The following is a 6,209-nucleotide window of genomic DNA, read 5'->3' as shown; positions in this document are numbered from 1 at the left end:
CTATTTAGGTTTGAGCCAAAATTGTTTGTATCGTAGCAGAAAATCGTCATATTTATAGTTAGGATGCCGTAGCCATAACGAAATCCCACAAGTATTTGGTAACTGGCAAAATGTTAACCCTGCACACAGGGGTTCGTTACAAATGCATGTCTGAAATACAGAACTGATATTGGTGCTGTCATAGCTTGACAAAGGGACAAGTCGGTCTTGGTAGGTTGCGACACGTTTAATACGTTGTGTAGAAAGTAAAACAATGATATCAAGTATCCAATCACAAGTGTTTGAAATTCTGACTGTAAATTGAGATAAAAAATCATATAAAAAATAAGGGTATTAATCTACTACCAAAAAAGTAGCATTACCCTTACGTTTTATATGATTTTTATCTCAATATTTACAGTAAGGATTTCAAATACCTCGGAACCATATGTACATTTTTTTCCTGTTCATGCTTCATAATTAATTTTGATAAATTTGAGAAGTGGATGCAAATTTCATATTCAGAACAGCATACAGTGATCAGCTAATTAAAACTAACCGCCTGAAATTAGCATAAAAATCAAGATTTAAATTTTCTACTTTTATTAGATGATGACATCAGATTCAATCAAGTATGCCTCAATCGAGGAAAATGTGCATAACCCTGGCCTGCCCATATGCATTTGTTGTAGATGTCATATTAAAACTTGTCTCATATAGGAGATGATAAATCTATAGCTATAGTTCATGGGAACAGTGGTTATTGAGTGATATTGGATGTCAATATCGTGGACCAATTATCAAACATATCTTTGATTTAAGTTAATTTGAAATACTTGTTTTAAGTCGTTATCATTTTTTTTCATGTGCATTATGTACAACATTTAGCAAATATTACTGAAATCTCAATGACATAATTGTTGTAGGTCTGGTTCGGTCAGCATGAAGTGTTATGAAGTGCCAGTTTGCCAACCTGATCACTGGTTTTTGACAGCAGACCGTCTACTTCCTTGATACCTGAACAACTCCTACAGTGAAGAGGCATTTCCTGAACAATGGAGGTAGTGCATATAAAAATGTATCATGTTTCACAATGTTTGAAACTGTTTATATGCTGGTATGTGTAAATTATTTTTAGGTCACCACCCGTCTGTAAACTTTAAGATATTTTCTTAAGAACCGGGGAATGAATCTTTTTTTAACTTGGTAAGCTTCATCATTGGTGTCCACTTGTCCTGAAGTCGAACAGCTCAGTGGATTTTGACTACATTTGGCCTGAAGTTAGAGTATCCTTGGTCAAAGGGGACCCAATTTTGTATAAACAGAGGGTGTGACCCTCCTGGGGGCAGAGAAGCGGGGTCCAATAGAAATATTGATAAGCGTTTAAATTATTCTCTTTCGATATGCTGAGAGACCGAGCCTATAGTTGCAGTACATGATGTATTTAATCAGAATATGTTCCTGTGATGTTTAAATATCCAGTTGAGGGATTCAGGCCCTCTAGGCCTCTTGTTTGTCTCTTTATTTTATTTTACATCTAATGGTAACTAGTGATGGGCCAATACTTGATAATATAACTCAAAATGTATCAGCTTGCCTTTTCAATTATTGATTACGGGTACAAATTCCATAATTTGATCTGTCCATTACTGAACTCAAGTGTCAAATGTAGATTGTAAGTCTGAGCTATTTATTTTGTTAAAGGCTTAACAAAAAAAAATCAGGTTGGCTTCCTGTTACATGTTAAAAGTGCTTCCTTGAAATTTTACCAAAATAATAGGTAGGCATAAAAAAATAGGATGGTTTCCTGTTACATGTCTGAACAAAAATAGGAATTAGGGTTGGGTACATGTAGTTAATGTTTTTTTCTTTTTTCACAACGCTTATGTAGGAAGTGATCCTGACTTTAACAGTGCTTCCTTGAAATTTGACAAAAAATAGAGGAGGCACAAATCATTAGGGAGGGTAACTGGAAACAAACAACATTTCTTGTTTGGCTCAATATTTATTATATGATTGATGTTATAGTTAATTATGTAAAATACTGAAGCAGGAAACCTAATGTATAGTTAACAACTCTGTCTATTGATTCAGTAATTAAGCACCATAAAATTATAGACTTCATAATTATGCAATCAGTTTACTACTTCCAGTAAACTGACCATCGGATATGCTTTTGAAACCAGATGCCTGTCACTTAGGTGACATTTAATACAAAGACATATTAAACACACTACAATTAAACTTCATGCTGATCAATAAAAGAATTTAATATTTTGTTTAGTTACCTAAATGGAATGTCAAGATTTATATGGATAACCCGTCATAGTTTTAACTTGTTATTTGAATTGTCCTCTTTATTCAGCGACATCCTCGAGACACAATAACAGAAGCTTTCTAAAGACATGCAAACCATGAGATGGAAACTTGCTTTGTAATTCACTACCAGTGACTGGCAGTCCTGAAACAGGTGGTTAGCTTAAGTATATTCAAAATGAGGTGTTATTATAATAAATTAGTCCTATTATCATAAACACAGTTTCGAAGTTCCATAGTGGGATCTGTATATATACTTAAAATATATGTTTCTTCTATGAAATGATGCTGATGTATTCAAGGTATATTATGTTTTATTGTAGGTTTAGTATGAACCAACTTTTAGTCAAATTTCAAAAATTGAATGGGTGACCTCGCAGAGTATATATTGCTATTCTCCCACAAAAGCATATCATACAGTTACAACTATCATATCTACAGTGTCTATGTCTGATTCATGACAATATTTTATTTTTATTTTTTCTCCAGAATGTCCAACTTTTCTTGGCAAATCCAGACCTACCATCAGGATGCAGTGTCATGTAAGACACTGCAAGAGCTTTGTCTTTCTGGGATTCCTAAGCCTTTGAATGGAGAAAACAAGACATTGCTGCATATATGACGATGAAAATACCATATTGTTGGACATTAATTAAAAAGAGCATTGACCAATGACATGTATACCGTGGCTAGTGATTGATAATTGTTGTGATTTTTCTGATTTGGCCATACAGTCAGAATGAAGGAAAGACAAATATCATGGTTCATGAACTTCAGATACACTTTTAAGCTCCTCTGGTACAAACTGTCATAATCTTATGGTATAGTGAAGTGTCTGTCATAAGTCTGTCTGTCAACTTTTTCTTTAAATTACTTTTTTAAATTGAAAATCACAGGGCCCTTATATTTGGTCAGCAAGTACTTGGGATAAATACTTTAAAGTTTCATCATGTAGATTACCTTGACCTTCTTTCAAGGTCACAGGTGTCCAAAACAGGCATCAGTTTCTTAAAAACTGGTCTTGAGTCATGATATTTCATGATGATTATATTTTATTCAGTATTCCTTTGCATTGCTTTGTTTAAAAAATATTTTTTTCAAATTGTTCCATCAAATATATGTACATGTATGTAGATATATGTAATGACAGCATACTTGTTGATAACTTTGTCGTAGCGATTGTTTTGTTAACTTTTATGCATATTGATATTTTTTTATGAAATTAAATCATTGTTTATCTTCATTTTTGTATGTTTGCCTCACAACAGAAACGTATACGTCTCTGCTCACAAGTAACATTTATTATTCCCAGCCCCTACTCAACGAAGTTTACAGAGGATGAATAAATGGATTCGGTCTCACCCTCCATTCCCATTAAGAAAAAGTGTTGGGTCCATTTCTGGGTACATCTAGGTAATACATGCATAATGATGGCATCAATGACACAGCTATAGGGACACTGATTAATGTGTGTAGATGCTGAATTTGACTTGCATTTTAGACTCCAGTGACTTCCTTCTACATTGTACATCAGTGCACATTTAGAAAAGTTGTGTAAGTCCATATCTCAGTAACAAAAAACTATTATATGGTTAATACTTAAATTAATGATGCAGGTAGGGTTGCTCTACTGAATGCATACATGCATGATGAGGATGCTTAAGCTGACCTTTCATTAAACACTTCAGTACCTTTCTTTTATTTTAAATATAAATGTAACAGGAAAGAGAATAGTGTGCTTCCACCGGGGATCGAACCCTTGATCTCCAGGTTCCTAGTTGGACGCTCTACCACTGAGCTAAAGGGAAATTCCCTCTAGCTCTAAGCTAGGAGGCGATCTTAATCCTAATGTACAATTGAACCCTGCCACACTACTCCAACCTTTTAAAATGTGTTCGCCCTCGGACACCACAACCTATGTTCTAACTCCCTGTCACTACAGGAAGGGCCACAGACACAATTTGTAACAAGAAAGAGAATAGTGTGCTTCCACCGGGGATCGAACCCTCGATCTCCAGGTTCCTAGTCGGACGCTCTACCACTGAGCTAAAGGAAAATTCGCTCTAGCTCAAAGCTAGAAGGCGACCTTAATCCTATGTACAATTGAACCCTGCCATATAAATAAACTTAACCTTAAAAGGGAATTGCATATCTTGGTAATTGTAAATGCTGCATAGATATTAACTTTAAAAAATGTTCAGTGTTACAAACTAAATATATTTGTCATTATATTAGAGCAATTACAGGTTATTTATTTGATTTGAATTATTCTGTTAGAAATATATAACCATTCACAATTGTATAATTTACCACAGAATTAAGTCTGTGAATTTACTAAATTTTGACATGGACATCTGCTATGGACTTGTCTATGAAGCAGTGGATATTGATGACAGCACGTTTTTGTTGGGTTTGAAAGTTTGTATGATTTTGTTTCAATTTAACATTCTTATCAAAAACTCCTGTTTCATTGGTATGGACAAAAACAGATAATGGTTTATTCTGATTGACTCTAAAAATAACTTGTTAGGTGAAGGAAGTTGGTTCATATTCTTCTTTCTTTGATCTATGGTAATCTTGCCTTAAAAGCCACTTAAAACTCTTCTCCAAACTTCAGCTAAAATGTATATAAGAATATGACATGCACAGTACAGGTGATAAAGAATTAATTGTAATTGGGGTGGTGGTGGGGTGAGATTGTCATAGGGGGTAAGAGATTGTTAATTAAGTTACTGCAACATTTAACCTACATACTTTTGCTTATTTTTTTTTCACTTTTGTTTTAAATGTGTGTATTGGAGTGGGGAAGAAAAGCTCTACGCTCTGTCAATATTAGACTCGCATTTAGTTTATGTGATTATTTTCTGGACTTGAGCAAGTCTAATTGTTCTTCTTGTGCAGGCCCTTAAAATGTTTCTCGCACTGTCCGAGTCTACATCAATATTGACGGCGTCATTAATATGTTCTTGAACATATATTTAATTTATGCAGTAATGAATATAAGAACCTTAAAAATACAATAGTCAAAACGTAAACAAATAACGACATTGCGTCCGTACGGTGATCCGGATGCGGTTGGGGAGCGGTCCGTGTATATTTAAGACGATCGCAGCGCAGCTTGTCGTCATAATGAGGAAACCTAACGTATTTCAACTGCTGGCTTACTCGTTTACTAGTTGACTAGCTAGCTATTTCTGAATTAAAACTTTGTTTCGAATTTCTGTTTTTACAAAAATGACGAAAGCTTCAGATCAACCGATAGAATGTACTGAGTATATAACATCACGTAAGTCTGGAATGGATTGAATACTACAAGCTAACACGAAATCGCGATCGGTAAAACTAGCATAGCATGGAATGAAAACTAGCATAGCATGGAATGAACACGCAATAGATTTGTAAACGAGTGCAACAACACAAATGTACATAGCATGGAAAAAGACACTTATCAACTAGGGAATTAATACAAATGAACATAGAATTAATACAAATGAACATAGAATTAGATTCAAAACCAGAAGTAACTAATTCTATAACTTATCAACTAGGGAAATAATACAAATGTACATAGAATAAGATTCCAAACCAGAAGTAACTAATTCTATAAAAAATAATTATGGCGGTGATCCCCTTCCATAATCCTCGACACTCGTCACTTTTGTTCTCTGCACAGAGCTAGTGAATGTGAACGACGTAACCCCTGCAGTGCTTCCTAAGTTTTTTTTACCTCTAGCCCATGCTCTATAGCTTATCTTCCCAGAGACGTTTATCACATCTCTGATCTCCCCTAGTTAGAAACCTTATACGTGTAGGATTTGTGGTATTCTTCTTCTAAATAGCTCAATATTCTACAGGCGGGATCAGTATATGTACGTTATAGCAGGGGCGGATCCAGGATTTCCTAAAAGGGGGGG

General features: G+C 34.7%; 1 protein-coding gene and 1 long non-coding RNA gene across 5 annotated transcripts in view; one reads left to right on the top strand and one right to left on the bottom strand.

The window, feature by feature from the left end:
• The window catches only part of LOC110454043 (solute carrier family 23 member 1-like), a 73,338-nt gene that overhangs the window by 37,610 nt on the left and 29,519 nt on the right, over positions 1-6,209 (bottom strand). The gene's annotated exons all lie outside the window — the stretch shown is intronic.
• LOC110454046 lies at positions 795-3,537 on the top strand. Its single transcript, XR_002463334.1, has 3 exons — positions 795-1,040; positions 2,345-2,449; positions 2,785-3,537. It is a non-coding gene; the product is annotated as an uncharacterized LOC110454046 (long non-coding RNA).

This window comes from Mizuhopecten yessoensis, unplaced genomic scaffold (assembly GCF_002113885.1).
Source record: "Mizuhopecten yessoensis strain PY_sf001 unplaced genomic scaffold, ASM211388v2 scaffold7645, whole genome shotgun sequence".
Taxonomy (NCBI): Eukaryota; Metazoa; Mollusca; class Bivalvia; order Pectinida; family Pectinidae; genus Mizuhopecten; species Mizuhopecten yessoensis.
This window is presented reverse-complemented; position numbering and strand designations above follow the sequence as displayed.